Below are 25,202 nucleotides of genomic sequence, written 5' to 3' on the forward strand. Positions count from 1 at the left end.
GGGGTGCCATGTATCTGGCACAAGCGGTCGAGAATTCGGTCAAAATTGGACGGACCCTGAGTTGTTCTTTTGAATGGTTTTTTCCGTTGACCGGGTTTAGAGCCTCTGAATCTGGCATTGACTGTCGTATCCTCACTGTTATCGCCGTTAATGCGGCATTTGTTTTTGTTGTGACGCGACCTGCCACTACGGTCCTTGATATCCGGACTGCCAGAATTTTTGTTGAGGTTGTTGCTGCGTGCTAGCCAGCTGTCCTCACCCGCACAGAAGCGGGTCATGAGTGATGTAAGGGCTGCCATGGATTTCGGCTTTTCCTGTCCCAGGTGCCGGGCAAGCCACTCGTTGCGGATGTTATGCTTGAAGGCCGCGAGGGCCTCGGCATCCGGACAGTCGACGATTTGGTTTTTCTTGGTTAAGAACCGTGTCCAGAATTGTCTGGTCGATTCGTCTGGCTGCTGAATTATGTGGCTTAGGTCATCAGCGTCTGGTGGTCGCACATAAGTGCCCTGGAAGTTATCGAGGAATGCGGCTTCCAGGTCCTCCCAACTCCCAATTGACTCTGCTGGCAAGCTGTTGAGCCAATGTCGGGCTGGTCCTTTAAGCTTGAGGGGGAGGTATTTGATGGCGTGAAGATCGTCTCCGCGGGCAATGTGGATGTGGAGGAGATAGTCCTCAATCCAGACCGCGGGGTCTGTTGTGCCATCATAAGATTCAATATTGACGGGTTTAAACCCTTCTGGGATTTGATGATCCATTACCTCATCTGTGAAGCACAGTGGGTGTGCGGCGCCTCTGTACTGGGCGATATCGCGACGGAGCTCAAAAGAGCTTTGTCTGTTGTGTTCGGCCCGGCCGGACTTACTGTGTCCGGGGTGACGGTGATCGTGACGTATCGTGGCGCGCCCACGTGATCCATAGATCGATCTTGATTGTCTTGCCTTATCCTCCAATATGTCTCGCAGGTCCGGAGTGTTCCCGTGTGGCCTTGTGCTTTTCGAGCGATGCCGGGGTATGGGTCTAGTGAAGGGCCTTTAGGCCTCTCTGTTGCGACCACGGGGTGGTCGAGTAGCCGTATTGTTTCCTGGTGAAGCGGGATCATATGCCTCCACCTCTAATTGGGGGAGCAGCTTACGTTTGGGGTAGCTTTTGGAGGGGCGTTCGAGTTCATGCTCTTCGGCCGCGAGGACTTCGGTCCATCTGTCGGCTAGCAGATCTTGATCAGCTCTAAGCTGCTGCTGCTTTTTCTTGAGGCTGTTTGCCGTGGCCATAAGCCTGCGTTTGAAACACTCCTGTTTGACGGGATCCTCAGGTACGACGAATTCGTCGTTGTCGAGGCTTGCCTCATCTCCGGAGGGAGGCATATAGTCCTCTACCTATTCTTCGGCCGCACTCTCATGAGGGCTGGCGTACCCCTCCTCCTGTGCTGGATCTTGCTGGAGTGGGTTGTCTTCGGCGCTATCCGATGTATTATTGTCTCCGGTGCCGGAATCCTCATTCTTGCTATGGTGGGATTTAGAGCGGCGCCGCTGACGCCGGCGCTTGGGTTGTTTCTTGGAGGGGTCATCCTCCGCTATTCCTTCGCCATTCCCATCCTTTGGGATATCCACCATGTATATGTCGTATGAAGAGGTGGCTTTCCAGTGTCCGGTGGGCGCTGGTTCTTGGTCATCTCCGGCATCGTCGTCCATACCGTCGATGTCCTCAGATTCATGATCTAGCATGTCGGTTAGATCGTCGATAGTGGCTACCAAGTGGGTGGTGGGTGGGCTCTGAATTTCTTCGTCGTCCGCATCCCAACCGTCCTGGCCACAGTCCGGCCAAGCCTCTCCTGATAACAAGAGGTACTTTAGCGAACTCAAGATGTCGCCAAAAGGTGAGTGTTGAAAGATGTCCGCCGCGGTGAACTCCGTGATCGGCGCGCAATTGGATTCGACTGGAGGGGGCGCGGGAGGTCCGGAGTCCGGCAAGGAGTCCGGCACCTTGGAGTCACGAGCTTCATGGGGGACAAGATCGGTGTTCGGCTCTATCGTAGAGGTTGCAGCCCCCGAGGCGGTGTCTAGCCATCCATCCTTGGTCTGCGCGGCCGGCTCCGAGTCGAAGATCGGAGCGGGTTCGAGTGCGGCCTCCAGGGTATTGTCCGGCTGCAGAGATAAATCATGCCCATTGTGACAGTCCGGCACGCTCGGCTGTGGCTCGAATCCATCGAGGATCAAGTCCCCACGGATGTCAGCCGTGAAGTTTAAACTTCCAAATCTGACTTGACGGCCAGGGGCGTAGCCTTCGATCTGCTCCAGCTGGCCAAGCGAATTGGCCCACAGTGCGAAGCCGCCGAATACGAAGATCTGTCCGGGGAGGAAGGTCTCACCCGGGACTGCATCGTTGTTGATGATCAAAGAAGTCATCGAGCCTATCGGTGACGACACAGAGGAACTCTCAATGAAAGCACCAATGTCGGTGTCGAAACCGGCGGATCTCGGGGAGGGGGTCCCGAACTGTGCGTCTAGGCGGATGGTAACAGGAGACGAGGGACACGATGTTTTTACCTAGGTTCGGGCCCTCTTGATGGAGGCAAAACCCTACATCCTGCTTGATTAATATTGATGATGTGGGTTACAAGAGTAGATCTACCACGAGATCAAGGAGGCTAAACCCTAGAAGCTTGCCTATGGTATGATTGTTGTTCGTCCTATGGACTAAAGCCATCCGGTTTATATAGACACCGGAGAGGGCTAGGGTTACACAGAGTTGGTTACAATGGTAGGAGATCTACATATCCGTATCGCCAAGCTTGCCTTCCACGCCAAGGAAAGTCCCATCCGGACACGGGACGAAGTCCTCAATCTTGTATCTTCATAGTCTTGGAGTCCGGCCGATGATGGTAGTTCGGCTATCCGGACACCCCTAGTCCAGGACTCCCTCAGTGGTGCTGTATGGAGGAGCTCCCTCTTGTTGGCGGAACAGCCCTGCATGGAGTCCATACGAGCAGCCACAAGGTCGTCCACGAGGTTATCAAAAGATGCCTCCAGAGCTTTGAGATATTCGACCAACATCTCAATAGCTTCATCTCTCTCCCCCTAGCGCAGGCAAACGCATAGTGTTACGTGTATGGCACGTGGCATGGAAGGTAGCGGTAGCGACGAGTCTTCATTGAAGAAAAAATATCCCGAAGACGAGCTATCGCCTCACGGGCAGCCATCTGCATAGCATGCCTCTCCGTAGGCATAGCTCTTGCCACAAATCGGAGGCGGCGAAACTCAACACGTCCTCCCTTGAACTGCACCGCGGCCTGGTGCATAGACAGACTGTCGCTGATCTTGTGCTGGTAGAGTGTGAACTCCGGACGAGTCGATGGTCCGATCATGACTTTGACGATGGAGACGAGAAGCTTGACAAACCCCTCAGGAACATTGGCGAACACCTGTGACTCACAGTCGTTGCCAGCCATCTACAAAAGTAGGCAAAAATTCTGAATAGTCAGATCATAAATTTATGCTGACTGTCAGAAAATGACTACATCTGCAAAATAATAAAATGGTAGTTATTACACTAATAACCGATTAGCGAACGCTCCTAGTGGCTTCCTACAGTCAACCTGGCTCTGATACCAAGTTTGTCACGACCGGTTTTCCAATAAAAAGCTTATTGAGAAACCGACCTTTATATAGACCAGTATAGGAAAAATTTCCTTACTGGTAGACAAATCCTTGAGACAGAAATCCAGAAGTACTAATTATTATACCAGGTTGAGCTATGGCTGCTCAACAATATATTACAAGCAGGCCAATATTGTACATAGAGGCGGATATGACACAAGGGTATGGTGGCATACTACTGACTCATAATAAAAGTGGTGGTGGATATGTCACAGGGAAGTGGGTGACATGACTCCTAATCTTACAGCTCATCGAGCGTCGGAGTGAGGCTCGATAATTTTACTCGGGTAGCGGAAGCGTATATGATACAAGTAACCAATTCTAGGATCGCACGGGACTGACTAGGACTCCTCTAGGTGTCAGACTCACTATTGTACTCTTCATCCATAAGATCGCCTTCGTCAACGTCTAGCCAAATCAACAAGCCAGGTGAGTACTTTGAATATACTCGCAAGACAGTTTGGACATAAGATATAACAGATGCAAACATGATGCACATGAGTAGATTAGTGATGCATGCTTAAATAATAAATTTGCACGACAGGTTAATTAAAAAGGAAGTCAGGCGGTAGTTCTCCCGAAATCCCAATAAAAGTAACTGAAAACCGATCGGGTGTCTGAAGCGACGCCTCGAAGGGTAGAACTAAATTAACATGCCACAGTCGGGCGTCTGAGCGACACCACATAAAGGGCTTATACTGAAATGCCACAGTCGGACGTCTACGCGACGTCACATAAAGGGCTTATAACAAAGATAAACAACAAGAATGCCACAGTCGTACATCTACGCGACGTCACATAAAGGGCTTATATTTCATCATCCGAACTCAAGTTGTTCATGAAATTATGTCACTTCAGGAAAATACTCAGTAGTAATAAACATGTTAGTCCATTCACAGGAACAACATTCAGCCGGGTTTACCACTCAAGTTTGTTCACCGGAGATTGTCACTGAAACTGACACTGAGACTGACATAGATAAGTTGATTATAGTCCTTGACTATAGATACGGTTACTGGAATGATTTTGACTCTGCAGAGTTTGTACTATTTAACCACAGCCAACGGATTCCAGTAGTCATAGCAGACTACTTCCGTTTACGGTAGTTCAGAGGAAACTTATCTAACTAGTACACACCCATTCCACATCCCGATGCCAGGAATCACCCTAGGCAACGTTCAAGAAAAACTTTGAGACGAGGAGGCCACAACCTCGAGTAGCACGGGATCAAATTTATATCGCGCGCTCTAAGGGGTGCCCCCCTCTCAGTCCCAACCGGAAACACCCATGCCCCCTGACCGGATGACTGGCTTTAATCCAGGGCCATGGAACCCTCATCCCGGCCCCTCTATTTGGTGTGTACGAGGAAAGAGGTTTGCAACCTACTAAACCATATTCTTTGCAGAAAACATGTGGTAGCACACAAAAAGGTGACGGACAGTAACGTGACTTGATCCATGTTAACACTGGAGTTGAATGGGTTGGCATAAGACTGGCATGCTTCAACAATACCATCTTACCTCCTTTCATGTCACCACATGATCAGCTTATCTCCCATCAAATACTCATCGAGTTTTGAAGAAGCTTACTTGTAGATACTTTGCATGCAATATAACAATTACCAATGCTCATATAAACATGCCATGAAATAGCTACTCAAGCAAACAAGAAAAACACTCATCATATCAAAGGTTCAAACATGCTTGCCTGGTTCGGAGTAGTCGGAGTCTAGCTGGGCGAAGTTTGCGGTTCTGTCACCTCCGTCGGTATCTACGGTAGAAAGAAATCGCATACTACGGTAAATACCATGTGTGCACAAAAAGTGTTCCAAATATTTTTCAATTAAATCTGATAAAAAACTAGACAGAAAACTAAAGATGACAGAAAAAGAATCAAATCAAAACCACCTTTCGTTTAAAAGTTATTAAGGTTTTGGCCCAGGGACTTCTCTGTAATGAAACAGAAAGTTTCCAGGGGCTAGCTTATAAAAATAGAAAACGTTCCGTTTAAAAATACGCCAACCCCAAAGGAACACACACTCTGCCCGAAGGCGTTTTCAGAAAATGGTTCGGGAAAAAGGGAAAAAGCTGACGAGGGGTCCCACCCGTCAGGTTTGAATTTTCAAACAGAGTCACCGGCGCCCGAAGGCTGCGGTGGTCGCCGGCGGCGATCTAGGCGAGGTAGGGAGAAAGGAAGGTACCTACGGGTTCCTTCAGTCCTTCCGCACCTGTGAGTGGTGGAGTTGGTCGTCGGAGAGCACCACGTTGACGACAGCCCCAACTCCGGTGGGCGGTGGTTCGAGTGTTGTCTGGACGGTGGGTGTGGTCTCACCTGAGTGAATCACGCTGGAGCCCGAGGAGGATCGGGGCGGCCGGAGTCGGGGAAGAAGGCCTCCCCGCGGTCTTCCTAGAGGCTAGGCGTGGCTCTGCTGAGGTGTAGGAGGGGTACTGGGTCGGAAGTTAGCTCGGGGCTCCCTTTTATAGGCGATCCGAGGTAGTGGGCATGAACGGGATAATGCCGGCGATGATTACGGCGAGGCAGTGGGTGGTCAGGTGATTAAGGGGGCTAGGCATCATCGCGATGGTCTACTTCAAGTGCTAAGCTTGACCTGCCTTGGGTGGTACTCCAAGTTTTGGACGGAATGGCTCACGGATCTCGTCGGCGACAGGGGGCACGCTCTGCGGTTCTCAGGCCATGGCGACGGTGCCGCAGCGTGCACAGGCAAGAGGACAGCCATGCGGAGGCTTCGGGTGGCCGGGGCGGTGCTTGACGACGCCGAAAGCTGGTGCTGGCTCCTGCTGGCCGCCACGGGCGGCTCTGCCACCGCAGAAGTTGCCGTCGTCAGCGAGGCACGCCGCCACCGACACCTGCGCCCGTCCAAATGAACGTGTGGCGTTCTGGATAAGGAGGGGGAACATGGAGCAAGGCGCCACTGCAGTTACTGGTGAGATCGACCCCGTGCTCTGAAGAAAACGACACTGACGGCTGAACTAAAACACTGAATCTCTGAATTTTACTGAATTTGAACAGCAACAGTGCATGCCAGGTGTTCGATGAAATGTTTTTGGCATGTGGAAAAGCTTTCTGGAGCTGATCTTTTGTGAGGTGGCCTCTCAATGCACCAAGGGGTGGCCTGATTTATCTCAGAATTTTTGGAGAAGAAAAATATTGGATTTCACCAAAAATGACAAATCTGGTCCAAACTTGCAGTGAGTAAAACTTGAAAATTTTGAATTGTGGAAGATTGGATCTTGATGGATCTAGGTTGGGGGTGCTAAGGACTAGTCAGAGGAGTTGGCTTGGGATCAAGACTCAAAAGAAATTAGGTACTTCCTTTGTAAATTACCTAGGTCCAAAATAAAAGACAGAAATAGTTTTGGGGCTAAAATAAATAGAATAAAAATCAGAAATGGGTTGAACTTGCTAGGATTGGATATTTGACATGACAAAAAGTGGAGGGAGGGGTTTTGAGAAAATTTTAACATGAGGCATGTCAAAAGGGAATGGTTTGAATAAAAAGAATAAATCCAAAACCCATAGGATTTCTTTCTAATTAAAAAACTTTCCAAAATAAATTGTGATGAGACAACACCAAATGAAAAGCCTTCAATACCAAACATCAAGGTTGAGGATGACCCAAACATAAAATATTTGTCAAAAGAGAAAATATTTGAGAAGGAGAGTCTTTCTAAAAGATTTTAAATAGCCTCCTTCAAATCGAACAAATAATTTGCTAAAAACCAAATGAAAATTTTCGGAGTGTCACAACACCTACCCCCTTAGGAAAAATCTCGTCCCCGAGATTTCAGCTGATCCTCAAATAGGTGTGGGTGTTCTGTCTGAAGAAAATCCTCTCTTTCCCATGTTGCTTCATCCTCGGTGTGATTTCTCCACTGAACTCTGAAAAACTTAATTGTTTTTTGACGGGTCCTCCTTTCAGACTCCTCCAATATCTTTATTGGGAGTTCCCTGTAGGTGATGTCTGGTTGCACGTCAATGTCTTCATGAGATACATGCTTCTCTGGGTTGCTTACGCATTTCCTCAACTGTAAGACGTGGAACACGTCGTGGACGCCTGACAGCTCCTCGGGTATGTCTAGCTGGTAGGCTACTGTGCCTCTTCGTGCAACTACACAGAAGGGTCCGATAAATCTTGGTGCTAGCTTTCCTTTAACTTTGAACCGTTGCAGGCCCCTCATAGGGGATACTCGTAGGTACACATATTCACCTGGTTCAAAGCTGACTCCCCGATGTTTTCGATCATAATAGCTCTTCTGTCGGCTTTGAGATGTCTTGAGTCGGTCCCTGATTATCCTAACTTTTTCCTTAGCTTCCTTGAGTATGTCTGGGCCGAAGATACGACTGTCTCCTGTTTCTGACCAATTTAATGGGGTATGACATCTCCGCCCGTACAAGGCTTCAAAAGGTGCCATTTGTAGGCTGGCTTGGTAACTATTGTTGTACGCGAACTCGGCATATGGCAAGCTTTCTTCCCAACTGGTTCCATAGGTGAGGACACATGCTCTCAGCATGTCGTCTAGAATTTGGTTCACGCGTTCAGTTTGTCCATCAGTCTGGGGGTGTTATGTTGTACTGAATGCCAGTTGCGTTCCCAGAGCTTGTTGTAACTGATCCCAAAATCGAGAGACGAACTAAGTGCCTCAGTCAGATATTACCGTCTTTGGAATTCCATGCAGACAAACTATACGGGAGAGATAAAGCTTGGCAAGCTTCTGAGTGGTGTGGGTTGTCTTTACTGGGATGAAATGTGCTACCTTCGTCAATCTATCTGTGATGACCCGTATGGCATCATTTCCGTATCGTGACCGGGGTAGTCCGACAATAAAATCCATCCCAATCTCGTCCCATTTCCACTCAGGTATCTTGTTTCGCTGTAATAGTCTTGCTGGTTTTTGATGCTCGGCTTTAATGCGCTTACATGAATCACAATATGCAATGAATGTGGCTATATCCCTTTTCATACCATGCCACCAAATTTTTTCCGGAATGTCTTTGTACATTTTGGTCCCTCCAGGATGGATCGAATATGGAGCAGTGCGGCCTTCGGCTAGAATTTGTTGTTTGAGGTCTTCTATATTAGGTACACAAAGTCTATCTCCATACCATAATATTCCCTTATCATCTATGACGAATTCCGTGGCCTTGCCCAAACTCACTTTTCTTTTTATGCCTTCGATGCTAGGGTGACATGCTGGGCCTCCTTAATCTGTTCTATTAGGGTAGGATGTATTTCCAAATTCGACACATTGCCTTCTGTGACCATTACCATGTTGAGTTTAGAGAACTCTTGCTGAAATTCAGGTCTCAAGTTTTGCAGACTGTCGTTGCCCGAGATGGGGTTCCGACTAAGAGCATCTGCCACTACATTTGCTTTTCCCGGGTGGTAGTGGATGCCAACATCATAATCTTTTACGAGTTCCAACCAGTGCCATTGCCGCAAATTGAGCTCTGGTTGTGTGAAAATATACTTCAGGCTTTTATGGTCCGTATATATTTCACAACGATTCCCAAGCAAAAAGTGCCTCCACTCTTTGAGTGCATGAATGACTGCTGCCAACTCTAAGTCACGAGTAGGATAATTTTCTTCATGCTTCCGTAGTTGCCTGGAAGCGTATGTGACTACCTTGCGTTCTTGCATTAATACGCATCCGAGGACCTTCCGGGATGTGTCACAAAACACTTCGAAACTTTTGTGTATGTCTGGTATGACCAATACTGGTGTTGTTTTCAATTTCCTCTTGAGTTCTTGGAAGCTTTCCTCGCAAGCTTCATTCCACACAAACTTCTTATCCTTCTTGAGTAACTGTGTCATAGGTTTTGCTATGGTGGAGAATCCTTCAATAAACCTGCGGTAATATCCTGCCATTCCCAAGAAACTTCGTACATCTGTTACGCTGGCTGGTGGTTTCCAACCAAGTACGGCCTTGACTTTTTCTGGGTCTACGGTGGTCAATACATGTCCTAGGAAACCAACCTGTCTTAACCAAAATTCACATTTGCTGAATTTGGCATATAACTGATGTTTCCTTAATTCTCCCAGTACAATCCTGAGATGTTCAGCATGGTCTTCTGGTGTCTTGGAGTATACCGGAATATCATCGATGAACACCACAACAAACTTGCCCATAAATTTCATAAAGTCTTTGTTCATGAGGTGTACAAAATATGCGGGGGCGTTCGTCAGTCCAAATGGCATTACTGTAAACTCATACAGTCCGTATCTGGAGGTGATTGTTGTCTTGGGGATATCTTCTGTCCATACTTTTAATTGATGATACCCTGACCTTAAATCAATTTTTGAGAAAACCTTGGCCTGTGCGAGCTGGTCAAATAAGTCATTTATCCGTGGCATTGGATATTTGTTTTTGATGGTGACCATGTTGAGTGCTCGATAGTCTATACATAACCTTAGTGTCCCATCATTTTACTTGGCAAATAATACTGGTGAACCCCAAGGAGAGGAGCTGGCTCGAATAAATCCTTTGTCCAGTAATTCATTTATTTGCTTCTTTAATTCTACCAATTCAGAGGGTGCCATTGTATAGGGTTTCTTATAAATGGGGGTGGTTCCAGGTGCTAGTTCAATGATGAACTCTATCTCACGGTTTGGTGGCATGCCTGGTAGTTCTTCGGGAAATACGTCAGGGAACTCACATACCACTGGAACTTTGCTTAACTCTAAAACGTCCACCTTGTTCAACCTTGGTTGCCGTGACCTCTGTCTTTCTTGAGCTGCAATTTATATCGTCTTCCCGTGATGATGGGTAAGAATTACAGTCCGATTGAAGCAGTCGATAAATCCCTTGTTGGTGGTTAACCAGTCCATTCCTAGGATAACATCCAATCCCTTATTTTCCAATACAATGAGGTTTGCCTGAAATTTTAATCCTTCAAACTCAATAACCACACCTTGGCAGTAACTCTGAGTAACTTTCTTAACCCCGGGGGACTTGATGATCATGGATTTTTCCAAGGGAAGCATTGAAAAACCATGTTGCAAAGCAAATTTCTTTGAAATGAACGAGTGAGAAGCTCCAGAATCAAACAAAACTGTGGCAGGTATTGTGTTGACAGGGAACGTACCGAGTACAATATCTGGGGCATTCTGTACTTCCTCCTTGGTCACATGGTTCAGGTGACCCTTCCTGTGGTTGTTATTGGGGTTGAAGTTGTTTCGCTTGGGCGTTGAATTATTTCCACCGTTGTTCGGCTTGGGGGCCGAGTTTCTTGGCTTTGGACACTGTTTGGCATAGTGTCCTTCTTCCCCACAAGCGTAGCAAGTAACACCTGGGTGGTACGTAAAATCCTTGTCCCTTGCATGAAAATGTTTGTTTGGGCGTGGAACATTTGTCGGGGACTTGTTTGCTCCGTTCTTCTGAACTTCAGTCTTGTGCCGGTTGTTGCGAGCATGAGTGGTCTGGTCTCTTTTGCGCTTGCGAAAATCTTCCAAGCTGCGGCGCTCATTTTCCAATGTAATGGCTTTGTCCACAAGTGTCTTGAAATCTGGAAAGGTGTGTATGACTAGCTGGCATTTTAGTGCTGGTGCCAGACCGTCCAGGAATTTTTCCATCCTTTTGTTTTCAGACATATGCTCTTAGTTGGCGTAACGAGATAATTGAGTAAACTGACTGTTGTACTCAGTCACTGTCATGGTCCTCTGCTTGAGGTCGTCAAACTCCCTTTTCTTGATTTTCATAATGCTCCTGGGAATGTGCGCCCCACGAAAACCTTCTTTAAATTCTTCCCAGGTGATGTCATTTTCATTGGGGTGCATGTGTAGGAAGTTTTCCCACCATGATGCAGCTGCTCCAGTGAGATATTGAGGTGCATATAGTACCTTCTCACTGCCTTGAGAATATGCTACTTCACTGCCTTGCTAGCTTTGCTGTTGTTGTTGCTGGCTTTGCTCATAAAGACGACATATTTGAGAATAAGCTGCTTCACTGCTTTGCTGACTTGACTGTCCCTGTGTGAAATTGTTGCTAGTCTGCGTACCAAAATTTTCTTCCGGCGGACTTGGCATGGAACGAGTCCAAGGACGAGGCATTTTCCAGTCTGGGATATTTTTTTAAAACTCATGAGAAAAACTTAGTGGCAAAATAAATCATTTTGCAAAGGCGGAAATTTAAGAACTCAACATTTTCAAGGAAATGCTTGATTGCGCACGGAGAAGGACCGCTTAGTACATATCTTACTACATATCTTACATGCAAGCAGTAATTATACAATACATCACTCGGGATGTGCATACACATACCTGACATGTTATTTAGGCTAGTGCACTTCTCCCAGTTCCTACATGATGCACACATAGACTACTTCTCACAACCTATATACATATAAACATATCACACAAGCTGGTACATCGCATGGCTGCTAGGCGCACTCAGTCGGAGATGGTAAGGACTTCCCTCGGCCTGCCAAGGGTAAGACCCAGTGCTGCTGGAGACTCAGCCTCCTCCTCACTAATAGGCTCTAGGCGTGAAGCACTGAGTTGTGGAGCTGGTGTGGGTGCGGTAGGTGGTGCAGCTCTGACTGGAGTAGGAGCGATGACTTGGTCAAATTCTTCAGGAGTAGGCAGGCGGTGAGCAGTGGTGCGGATGGCAGGTGTATAGGATGCTGCGGAAGAGACGAATGATAGTGGTGGTGCTGTATGGAGGAGCTCCCTCCTGTTGGCGGAACAGCCCTGCACGGAGTCCATACGAGCAGCCACAAGGTCGTCCACGAGGTTATCAAAAGATGCCTCCAGAGCTTTAAGATATTCGGCCAACATCTCAATAGCCTCATCCATCTCCTCCTAGCGCATGCCTCTCCTTAGGCATAGCTCGCCCACAAATCGGAGGCGGCAAAACTCAACACGTCCTCCCTTGAACTGCACCGCGGCCTGGTGCATAGACAGTCTGTCGCTGATCTTGTGTTGGTAGAGTGTGAACTTCGGACGAGTCGATGGTCCGATCGCAACTTTGACGATGGAGACGAGAAGCTTGACAAACCCCTCAGGAACATTGGTGAACACCTGTGACTCACAGTCGTTGCCAGCCATCTACAAAAGTAGGCAAAAATTCTGAATAGTCAGATCATAAATTTATGCTGACTGTCAGAAAATGACTACATCTGCAAAATAATAAAATAGCACTTATTACGCTAATAACCGATTAGCGAACGCTCGTACTGGCTTCCTACAGTCAACCTGGCTCTGGTACCAAGTGTGTCACGACTGGTTTTCCAATAAAAAGCTTATTGAGAAACCGACCTTTATATAGACCAGTATAGGATAATCTCCTTACTAGTAGACAAATCCTTGATACAGAAATCCAGAAGTACTAATTATTATACCAGGTTGAGCTATGGCTGCTCAACAATATATTACAAGCACGCCAATATTGTACATAGAGGCGGATATGACACAAGGGTATGGTGGCATACTACTGACTCGTAATAAAAGTGGTGGTGGATATGTCACAGGGAAGTGGGTGACATGACTCCTAATCTTACAGCTCATCGAGCGTCGGAGTGAGGCTCGATGATTTTATTCGGGTAGCGGAAGCGTATATGATACAAGTAACCAATTCCAGGATCACACGAGACTGACTGGGACTCCTCTAGGCGTCGAACTCGCTATCGTACTCTTCATCCATAAGATCGCCTTCGTCAACATCTGGCCAAATCAACAAGCCAAGTGAGTACTTTGAATGTACTCGCAAGACAGTTTGGACATAAGATATAACAGATGCAAACATGATGCACATGAGTAGATTAGTGATGCATGCTTAAATAATAAATTTGCACGGCCGGTTAATTAAAAAGGAAGTCAGGCCGTAGTCCTCCCAAAATCCCAATAAAAGTAACTGAAAACCGATCGGGTGTCTGAAGCAATGCCTCGAAGGGTAGAAGTAAATTAGCATGCCGAAGTCGGGTGTCCTAGCAACACCACATAAAGGGCTTATACTGAAATGTAAACGACAGTGCATGCCACAGTCGGACGTCTAAGCGACATCTTGGAAAGGGCTTATAATGAAAGTAAATAACAGTGCATGCCACAGTCGGACGTCTACGCGACATCTCGAAAAGGGCTTATAACAAAAAAAAATAAACAACAAGAATGCCACAGTCGAACGTCTACGCGGCGTCACATAAAGGGCTTATAACAAAAATAAACAACAAGAATGCCACAGTCGGACGTCCACGCGACGTCACATAAAGGGCTTATAACAAAGATAAACAACAAGAATGCCATAATCGGACGTCTACGCGACGTCACATAAAGGGCTTATATTTCATCATGCGAACTCAAGTTGTTGATGAAATTATGTCACTTCAAGAAAATACTCAGTAGTAATAAACATGTTAGTCCATCCACAGGAATAACATTCAGCCGGGTTTACCACTCAAGTTTGTTCACCGAAGATTGTCACTGAAACTGTCACTGAGGCTGACATAGATAAGTTGATTATAGTCCTTGACTATAGATACGGTTACTGGAATGATTTTGACTCTGCAGAGTTTGTACTATTTAACCACATCCAACGGATTCCAGTAGTCACAGCAGACTACTTCCGTTTACGGTAATTCAGAGGAAACTCATCTAACCAGTACACACCCATTACAGATCCCGATGCCAGGAATCACCCTAGGCAATGTTCATGAAAAACTTTGATACGGGGAGGCCACAACCTCGAGTAGCATGGGATCAAATTTATATCACGCGCTCTAAGGTGTGCCCCCCTCTCGGTCCCAACTGGAAACACCCATGCCCCCTGACCGGATGACTGGCTTTAAGCCAGGGCCATGGAACCCTCATCCCGGCCCCTCTATTTGGTGTGTACGAGGAAAGAGGTTTGCAACCTACTAAACCATATTCTTTGCAGAAAACATGTGGTAGCACACAAAAAGGGGACGGACGGTAACATGACTTGATCCACGTTAACACTGGAGTTGAATGGGTTGGCATAACATTGGAAAGCTTCAACAATACCATCTTACCTCCTTTCATATCACCACATGATCAGCTTATCTCCCATCAAATACTCATCGAGTTTTGGAGCTTACTTGTAGATACTTTGCATGCAATATAACAATTACCGATGCTTATATAAACATGCCATGAAATAGATACTCAAGCAAACATGCAAAACACTCATCATATCAAAGGTTCAAACATGCGTGCCTGGTTTGGAGTAGTCGGAGTCTAGCTCGGCGAAGTTTGCGGTTCCGTCACCTCCGTCGGTATCTACGGTAGAAAGAAATCGCATACTAGCGTAAATACGGTGTGTGCACAAAAAGTGTTCCAAATATTTTTGAATTAAATCTGATAAAAAACTAGATAGAAAACTAAAGATGACAGAAAAAGAATCAAATCAAAACCACCTTTTGTTTAAAAGTTATTAAGGTTTTGGCCCACAGACTTCTCTGTAATGAAACAGAAAGTTTCCAGGGGCTAGCTTATAAAAACATAAAGCGTTCCGTTTAAAAATACTCCAATCCCAAAGGAACACGCACTCTGCCCGAAGGCGTTTTCAGAAAACGGTTCAGTAAAAAGGGAAAAAGCTGACGAGGGGTCCCACCCGTCAGGTTTGAATTTTCAAACATAGTCACCGGTGCCCGAAGGCTGCGGTGGTCGCCGGCGGCGATCCACGGCGAGGTAGGGGGAAAGGAAGGTACCTACGGGTTCCTTGGGTCCTTCCGCACCTGTGGGTGGTGGAGTTGGTCGTCGGAGAGCACCACGTCGATGGCAGCCCCAACTCCGGCGGACGGTGGTTCGGGTGTTGTTGGATCTCGCCGGGGAGGGCTGCAAAGGTCGAATTGGGGCTCGGTTTAGATCATTGGGTGGAGTAGGAGGCGACCGACATGGTCTGGAAGGCGGGGGTGGTCTCACCTGAGTGAATCACGCCGAAGCCCGAGGCGGATCGGGGCGGCCGGAGTCAGGGAAGAAGGCCTCCCCGCGGTCCTAGAGGCTAGGCGTGGCTCTAGTGAGGTGTAGGAGGGGTGCTGGGTCGGAAGTGAGCTCGGGGCTCCCTTTTATAGGCGATCCGAGGCAGTGGCCGTGAACGGGATAACGCCGATGATGATTACGGTGAGGCAGTCGGTGATTAGGTGATTAAGGGGGCTAGGTATCATCGCGATGGTCTACTGGTTCCGTTCAAGTGCTAAGCTTGGCCTGCCTTGGGTGGTACTCCATGTTTCGGACGGAACGGGTTACGGAGCTCGTCGGCGGCAGGGGGCACGCTCTGCGCTGCTCAGGCCACAGCGATGGTGCCGCAGCGTGCACAGGCAAGAGGACAGCCACACGGAGGCTCTGGGTGGCTGGGGCGGTGCTTGACGGCGCCGAAAGCTGGTGCTGGCTCCTGCTGGCCGCCACGGGTGGCTCTGCCACCGCAGAAGTTGCCGGCGTCGGCGAGGCACGCCGCCACCGACACCTGCGCCCGTCCAAATGAACCTGCAGCGCTCTAGATAAGGAGGGGGAACAGGGAGCAAGGCGCCACTACAATTACTGGTGAGATCGACGCCGTGCTCTGAAGAAAACGACACTGACGACCGAATTGAAACACTGAAACTCTTAATTTTACTGAATCTGAACAGCAACAGTGCATGCTAGGTGTTTGATGAAATGTTTTTGGCATGTGGAAAAGCTTTCTGGAGCTGATCTTTGGTGAGGTGGCCTCTCAATGCACCAAGGGGTGGCATGATTTATCTCAGAATTTTTGGAGAAGAAAAATATTGAATTTCACCAAAAATGACAAATCTGGTCCAAACTTGCAGTGAGCAAAACTTGAAAATCTTGAATTGTGGAAGAGTGGATCTTGATGGATCTAGGTTGGGGGTGCTAAGGACTAGTCAGAGGAGTTGGCTTGGGATCAAGACTCAAAAGAAATCAGGTACTTCCTTTGTAAATCACCTATGTCCAAAATAAAAGACAGAAATAGTTTTGGGGATAAAATAAATAGAATAAAAATCAGAAATGGGTTGAACTTGCTAGGATTGGATATTTGACATGACAAAAAGTGGAGGGAGGGGTTTTGGAAGAAAATTTTAACATGAGGCATGTCAAAAGGGAATGGTTTGAATAAAAAGAATAAATCCAAAACCCATAGGATTTCTTTTTAATTAAAAAACTTTCCAAAATAAATTGTGATGAGACAACACCAGATGAAAAGCCTTCAATACCAAACATCAAGGTTGAGGATGACACAAACATATATTTGTCAAAAGAGAAAATATTTGAAAAGATTTTAAATAGCCTCCTTCAATTCAAATAAAGAATTTGCTAAAAACCAAATCAAAATTTTTGGAGTGTCACAGATGCTATCATGTTGATCTCTGGTTAGCTATCTTTCTCTTGCTGTTGGTTTAGTAGTATCACTATACTTTGGTTCATCATGATAGTAGTGATATGCTGTCCTCAGAGTATTTTGATATGACGATAGTATGCTATGGATTATTCGTTGGATATTGCTTTAACTTGGTTCACATGACGATATGGTATCGGAGTATCAGTTATCTCAGATATATTTTGGGTACAAATTCCGTCATTTCGTTGGTCAGGTGCCACCAAACCGGGCTTTTCCAGTGCAACCACATTTGCCTTTATGGGAAGGCCCTAATGCGGTCTATTGTCGTGCCTCTCGCCAGTGCCTCCAACTAGGGAAGGCTATGGGCGCGCGCTATCCTAGTCAGGTAGGCGAACATAAGCCTTGTGTGCTGATACGTCTCCAACGTATTTACTTTTCCTAACGCTTTTCCTCTTGTTTTCGACTCTAATTTGCATGATTTGAACGAAACTAACCCCAAACTGACGCTTTTTTCAGCAGAACTACCATGGTGTTGTTTTTGTGCAGAAATAAAAGTTCTCGGAATGGAATGAAACTTTGCGAGAATTTTTTATATCAATAAACAGAATTTTTGGAGCCAAGAGATACCCGAGGGGGTCACCTAGGTGGGCACAACCCACCAGGGCGCGCCTGCCCCTCAGGCGTGCCCAGGTGGGTGCTGCCCACCTGGTGGCCCCGCTAACCCTGAAACCGACGCTATAAAAACACATTATTCTGGAAAAATCAGGGAGAAAGAATTATGACATTTCACGAGACGGACCCGCCGCCGTCTCCTGTTCTTCATCAGGAGGCCAGATCTGGAGTCCGATTGGGGCTCCAGAGAGGGGGATCTTCGATCTTCATCATCGCCAACACATCTCCATCGCCAATTCCATGATGCTCCCCATCGGGAGTGAGTAATTCTTTCATAGGCTCGCTGGTCGGTGAGGAGTTGGATGAGATTCATCATGTAATCGAGTTAGTTTTGTTAGGGCCCGATCCCTAGTATCCACTGTGTTCTGAGATTGATGTTGCTATGCCTTTGCCATGCTTAATGCTTGTCACTTTGGGCCCGGGTGCCATGATTTCAGATCTGAACCGTTTATGTTATCACCATTATATCCATGTTCTAGATCCGATCTTGCAAGTTATAGTCACCTATGACATGTTATGATCCGGCAACCCCGGTGACAATAGTGGGGCGCGCTCCCAGTGATGACCGTAGTTTGAGGAGTTCATGTATTCACCATGTGCTAATGCTTTGTTCCGGTTCTCTATTAAAAGGAGGCCTTAACATCCCTTAGTTTCCAATAGGACCCCGCTGCCACGGGAGGGTAGGACAAAAGATGTCATGCAAGTTCTTTCCATAAGCACGTATGACTAATTATGGAATACATGCCTACATTATATTAATGAACTGGAGCTAGTGCCCTATCGCCCTAGGTTATAGGGATTTTTATTTCTGTGCACCTGGTTCCTTAGCTCTACTCATTCATCCCCACTCCATTAACTTTTGCTCACTTTTCCCCACTCCCTTGCCCGAAACCCTCAGAACAGGTTATAACGGACATTGCCGTCGGGTCAATGCCTTTGACCGTTAACTGACGAGTGGGGCCGCGTATATGTGGGTGCATGCGAGACCGCAGTCGTGGGGTAGCACGTGTCCATGGACATGCCCGAAAAGTCCCATCTTATAAAGAGGACAACCACCTCCATCGCCCCTACCATTTACCCCCAAATTCCCTCCCCGCCGCATCGTCTTCCTCACCCCCACCAGCGTCGTCTCGCTCTCCTCCACTGCCTCAACCACACCGTCTCACTCTCCCCCACCGCATCCTCTTCCTCACCTTCATCGCCTCCATCTACATGATGGCCGACGCTTGTGGTGACGCCGGCGCAGCGCGCAGAGATGTGGTGGAGCAGCAGGGTCCAGGCGCGGCGACCGCGGATGTTGGTGGTGTCCATGGTGGTGCGGGGAAACTCGCAACCGCTGCGGATGTGGCGGGCTCTGCCTCATCGCTGCAGAAGGTGAAGGCGTCGAGCGCCGCAATCAATCTAGATGCCCCCGTTGCGCCACCTGCCGTGGAGGAGCAGGTATTTGCACTTGCTTAGCTTGTAGAGTTAATTGCTCACTGGTTGCATTGGTTAGATTTTGATTCATATGGTAGTTCAGATGGTTAGTGTAGTTGATTTGATGGATGGGCGGGGGTTTTCTGTAGGGTATGGGTTGGGGGGACGGGGGTTTTTGGACTAGGGTTTGTTGGATAAACTCATTGCAAAAATGCTATGTTGTGAACTATGATTTTAGGTGCTACAAAGATTGGGGTTTTTAGATTTGGATAAATTCGTTGCAAAAATGCTAGATGTTGTGAATAGAGTGGTTTTTTTAATGCTATGATTCTTATTAGATTTGTTTTTAGTGCTAACAGATTGGGGATTTTAATGCTAGATGTTTTTGAATGCTACTCAGATTGTGGTTTTGAATGTTATATGCCAAATGGAATCCATTGATTAAGAAGTTATAATTTTGATTCAATGTGTGAAAATTTGTCATATTGAGGTTTTTTATTCATTAATGTATAAATTTGATATATTAGCTCTATTCTTAAATGTGTGTGCATGACCAATGATCAATGTGTTATTTGAATGTCATATTGGGGGTTTTGATCAATCCGTGTACAAATATAATACATTGATATACTAGTGATGGATGTGGTTTTTGAATGCATAGAGCTAAGGGGCACAGAAATAAAAAACCCCACTTCTAAAACGTTTCTGATATTGGTAGTATATTAGTCCTATGATCAATGTGTCATGTGTGCATACCAATTTTCAATTGGCTACTAGTGATGGATGTAATTGTATATTCATGAGGATGATGGTTGGGGAGGGGGAGGAAGAGGAAGCTGGCCGACTACGACCCGTATGAGGGGGAGTTTAGTGACGATTCTGAATATGAGGTAAGCATATCCCTTGTTCATTTAGTTCCTTTGACATGCTGTATATGAATCTAATGCAATTCATTCATGTCTACAGTATGATTCTGGAGATGATGTGTACAAGGGCAACGTCGCATCCTTCATAGCCAAGGAGGTGGAGAAGATCAAGGCCAAGGGAGTTGGTTCCTTCTACAACCACAAGTTCAAGAAGTGGTACTGCCCCTACTGCACCACCAAGCCGAAGCCAAGGGATGGCCGCTTTGATCACCTTCTGTCTCATGCTGAGGATGTGGAGATTCGCTAGGAGGACCACATGATCAAGGGGAAGCATGCCGCCCTCGCGAAGGCCCTGACTCCGGCGTGACGTGATCGATGATGTGATGTTGTGTTAGTTTTAGTTTGGTTTGTTGAACTGTTGGGTTACTTTTGGTGTGTTGAACTGAATGCCGTTGGTTATGGTCTGTTAACTGAATTTGGTTATGCTAGTAATCTGGTTATGCTATCTATATTTGTCTGTCCTTAAATTAGCATGTGGTATATTTGTCTGTCCTGAATCTATGGTTAGTTATGTTTAGATGTTGTGAATTATGATCTTAGGTGCTGCAATGATCACACATGTTGTGTAGGAAATCAAATGCATGCTCCAAATGAGATCATGTAAACCTTGGCAAACCTGGACAGTACAAATTCAAGAAAATGCAAAAACAAGTAAAACCTTGGCAAACTATCTATGTTTGTGTAGGAGATCATGTGTGCAAAATTTGAAGTGATTCAGAGGAGGTCAAATAAATTTGAATTTGAGAAAATGTGCTCCAAATGAGCTCCCAGGCTAGGGTAAACAACCCATTTCTAATCAATTTTTTTGAACCTACTCTAATGAGACAAATGTTTTTTTATTAACACATATCCACTTTCGATAGTGTAGATTCAAAGTCTCACTATTTTTTGAATTAATCTTCATATTTTTACATTTTCTTTTGAAAACATATGCTTTAATATAAAAACTATTAAAAACACGATTTGAAATATGAAATGGAAAACTAACTTCAGATCCTTCTTATTCACTTTAAAATAAAGCTTTAGTGATTTTTTTGATTTTTTAAATTTTTTCAAAAACAGAAAGTAACACTGTAACGCCCGGATAATTATGCTACAGTGAAACTCTCCTAATGATGCCATGTCATCTCTGTTACTGTTGCTAAACAAGTGTTAGTTCAAAACATTTCAAATTCAAAAATGAATTAGTGACAAACACCCAAAGTTTTCAAAAGTTGAAACAAAAATGTTCGGACAGTGCCAAATATGCCATAGGTAATTATGGTGTAGAAGACACAATTTAATAAAATAATTAAATGTCCTAAATTAAATAAAACAGAAAAGGAAAACTAATAAAAGGAAAAGGCAAAACTAAAAAGGAAAAAGGGGAAAGAAAGCCCCACCCCTATACCAGGCGGCCCAGCTCACAGTCCAGACCAGCCGACCTGGCCCACCTGGCCACACCCGGCCCGGCTCCCCTGCCTCGTCCCCTTCCCCTGTTCGCCCGACCCGGGTCGGAACAGGGGCGTGTCCCTGCCTAACCGCCTAGCCGGCACTGACGCCGGGAGGAGATAAGGCTACAATGCCCTCGCCTCCTCGATTCCTTCTCCCACTCGCCCCCGCTGCCCTCTTGGTCCCCGCGCCTCCCTCTCCCCTCAGATCCACCTCGCCACTCCTCCTCTCCCACCGCATCTGAACGCCACCGCCGCCATGGGTCCGGCCTAGCCACGGCCACCGTGCCCACCTCGCCGTCCCACTGTGTCTCCAAGGGCCACCGGCGTCCACTGCTTCGACTGGTGCAACCCGTTGGAGTTCGGAGCCACCGCAACGCCACGACACCGTCGTCTTCCTCCGCTACTCCGACGAGCTCCGTTGTCGCTCTTGACAAACTCCGGCGACGCCCCTTTGCTGCTACTTAACCATTCACCGACCACTGTGCGTGCCGCTAGGTGAGCTGCCTCCCTCCTCCGCCCTCTAGCTCCCCTAGCTCGCGTGGTAGCTAGCTCGTCGTCATGTACCTCGCCGCCGTGGCCACATCCGCCGTCACGCTCGCCCGAGCTCACCGTTGTGGTCCTGGGGTTCCTAGGAGCCCAAGGCTCCTGTGCACGCTCCCTCCCGTGCCTCCTAACGCCGTCCCCGATGAGCGCCCGAACGCATCACCGCGGAGCTTGCCGCCGGCAAGGCTCCGGTGACCTTTTGGTCACGGGCTCAACCCCGTTGCACTCCCCACGCCGCGTAGGCCTCACCCCGCTCTCCGGTTTGCCCGAAATCGCCCCGTATCATCGTTGTTGTTGCTCGCCCAGAGCACCTCGCCGCCGGCGAGCTCGTAGCGCTCGCCTCCGTCCGTTCCAACCCCTCTGGCCACCACTGCTCGACGCGCGACGCCGAGCCACGTCGAACGCGCCCGGCCACAGTCCCGCAGACCCCCTGTGCGCGAATCCCGCGTCCCTCCCAAGCCGCGCCGCCGCGTTTGGCTCGCCGGAGTCAGCTCCGGCGCGTCTTCGGCCGGTGTCCGACGTGGCGTCCATGTGGCACCACCTGGACCACTGACTGGTGGGCCCAGGGTCAACTTGCTGACTGGGTTGGTCCCAGCAGCTGACCAGTGGCCCCCGATCCTATAACCAAATTAAATTAGTTAGGTGAATTAATCTAGGCTAATTAGTCACTGATTAATGGGGCCCACACTTAGTTAATTCTAATTAATCTAAAACAAATCATGTTTCACCTATGTCTCAATGACATGTGGGTCCCACTGGACTCACCTGTCTGGTTTGACTGGTCAACCGACCAGTTGACCTGCTGACATCATTGTGATGTCATGCCTACGTCATCATGCACTGTTCTGGATAATGTTGGATTTAAATAAATAATTAAAATCAGAAAATGATTAAAACTTTAGAAAACCATAGATAATAATCCGTAACTCGGATGAAAATACTTTCTACATGAAAGTTGCTCAGAACGACGAGAGGAATCTGGATATGCAGCCCGTTCATCCGCCACACATCCCTAATATATCCAACCTACAACTTTCGTCCTTCGGTTCATTTGTCTGTAAACGCGAAAATCTGGGGATACTTTCCCGGATGTTTCCCCCCTTCACCGGTATCACCTCCTACTGCGTTAGGGCACACCTGACATCGTTACTTGTCATGTCATGCATCATTATGCATCTGTTTGCATTGTATTCATTGTTTCTTCCCCCTCTTCTCTCCGTAGACTACGAGACGGACGCTGCTGCTGCCCAGTTCGACTACGGAGTTGACAACCCCTCCTTCTTGCCAGAGCAACCAGGCAAGCCCCCCCCCCCTTGATCACCAGATATCGCCTATTCTTCTCTATACTGCTTGCATTAGAGTAGTGTAGCATGTTACTGTTCGGTTACTCCTATTCTGTTGCATAACCTATCATTGTTGCTACAGTCGTTGATACCTTACCCACAATCCTAAATGCTTAGTATAGGATGCTAGTTTATCATCATTGGCCCTACATTCTTGTCAGTCTGCCTTGCTATACTATCGGGCCGTGATCACTCGGGAGGTGATCACGGGTATATACTATACATATATACATACTATACAGATGGTGACTAAAGTCGGGTTGGCTCGTTGAGTACCCGCAAGTGATTCCGATGTGGGGGCTGAAAGGACAGGTGGCTCCATCCCGGTAGAGGTGGACCTGGGTTCCCGACGGGCCCCGACTGTTACTATGTGCCGGAGCGACAGGACAGGTTGAGATCACCTAGGCGACAGGTGGGCCTGGCCCTGGTCGGCGTCCGCGATTATTTCATAATAACATGCTTAATGAGATCTTGGTATTTGATCTGAGTCTGGCCACTGGCCTATATGCACTAACCAACTACACGGGAAAGATATGGGCACTCGACGTCGTGGTATCAGCCGAAGCCTTCTTGACGCCAGCGATGGAGTGGCGCGCGCCGGATTGGACTAGAATGCCTGCTCTTGTATTAGGGAGGCTAGGTCTGCTTCTGGCCGCCCTCGCAACGTGCAGGTGTGCAATGGGCGATGAGCCCAGACCCCTGCGCGCATAGGATTTAGACCGGCGTGCTGACCTCTTTGTTGTGCCTAGGTGGGGCTGCGACGTGTTCATCTTCCAAGGCCGGGCATGACCCAGGAAAGTGTGTCCGGCCAAATGGGAGCTAGCGTGTTGGGTTATGTGGTGCACCCCTGCAGGGAAGTTTATCTATTCGAATAGGCGTGTACCTCGGTAAAAGGACGACCCAGAGTTGTACCTTGACCTTATGACAACTAGAACTGGATACTTAATAAAACACACCCAGACAAGTTCTAGAGACAACCCGGGGATCGCTTTCCCACAGGGCGACGAGGGGAGGATCGCCGGGTAGGATTATGCTATGTGATGCTACTTGGAGGACTTCAATCTACTCTCTTCTACATGCTGCAAGACGGAGGCTGCCAGAAGCATAGTCTTCGGTAGGACTAGATATCCCCATCTTATTCTGGCATTCTGAAGTTCAGTCCACTCATATTGCCTCCTTACACATATACCCATGCATATGTAGTGTAGCTCCTTGCTTGCGAGTACTTTGGACGAGTACTCACGGTTGCTTTGCTCCCTCTTTTCCCCTGTTTTCCTCTTCTGCTAGGATGCCGCAACCAGACGTTGGAGCCCAGGATCCAGACGCCACTGTCGACGACGACTATTACTCTGGAGGTGCCTACTACTACGTGCAGGCCGCTAACGACGACCAGGAGTAGTTTAGGAGGATCCCAGGCAGGAGGCCTACGCCTCTTTCGATCTGTATCCCAGTTTGTGCTAGCCTTCTTAAGGCAAACTTGTTTACTTATGTCTGTACTAAGATATTATTGCTTCCGCTGACTCGTCTATGATCGAGGTTGTATTCGAGCCCTCGAGGCCCCTGGCTTGTATTATGATGCTTGTATGACTTATTTTATTTTTAGAGTTGTGTTGTGATATCTTCCCGTGAGTCCCTGATCTTGATCGTACACGTTTGCGTGTATGATTAGTGTACGATTGAATCGGGGGCGTCACAAACACCACCTCCTCTCCTTGAACTCTATGAAATCATGTACATGATAGCTCATATGTATGAAGGTTTTCACATGAAATGACCATAGACCAAGTTTATGATTTTTGGTTGGTAACATGTCACTCGTTGCTTCACCACCCCTTCTATCCCCTTTCTTTTCTATCTCATCGGTGGCGATGGCCACAACAGATCCAACCATGGCGTCGGAGGTGAG

This window comes from Triticum aestivum, chromosome 3B, assembly GCF_018294505.1.
Source record: "Triticum aestivum cultivar Chinese Spring chromosome 3B, IWGSC CS RefSeq v2.1, whole genome shotgun sequence".
In the NCBI taxonomy this organism is placed as follows: Eukaryota; Viridiplantae; Streptophyta; class Magnoliopsida; order Poales; family Poaceae; genus Triticum; species Triticum aestivum.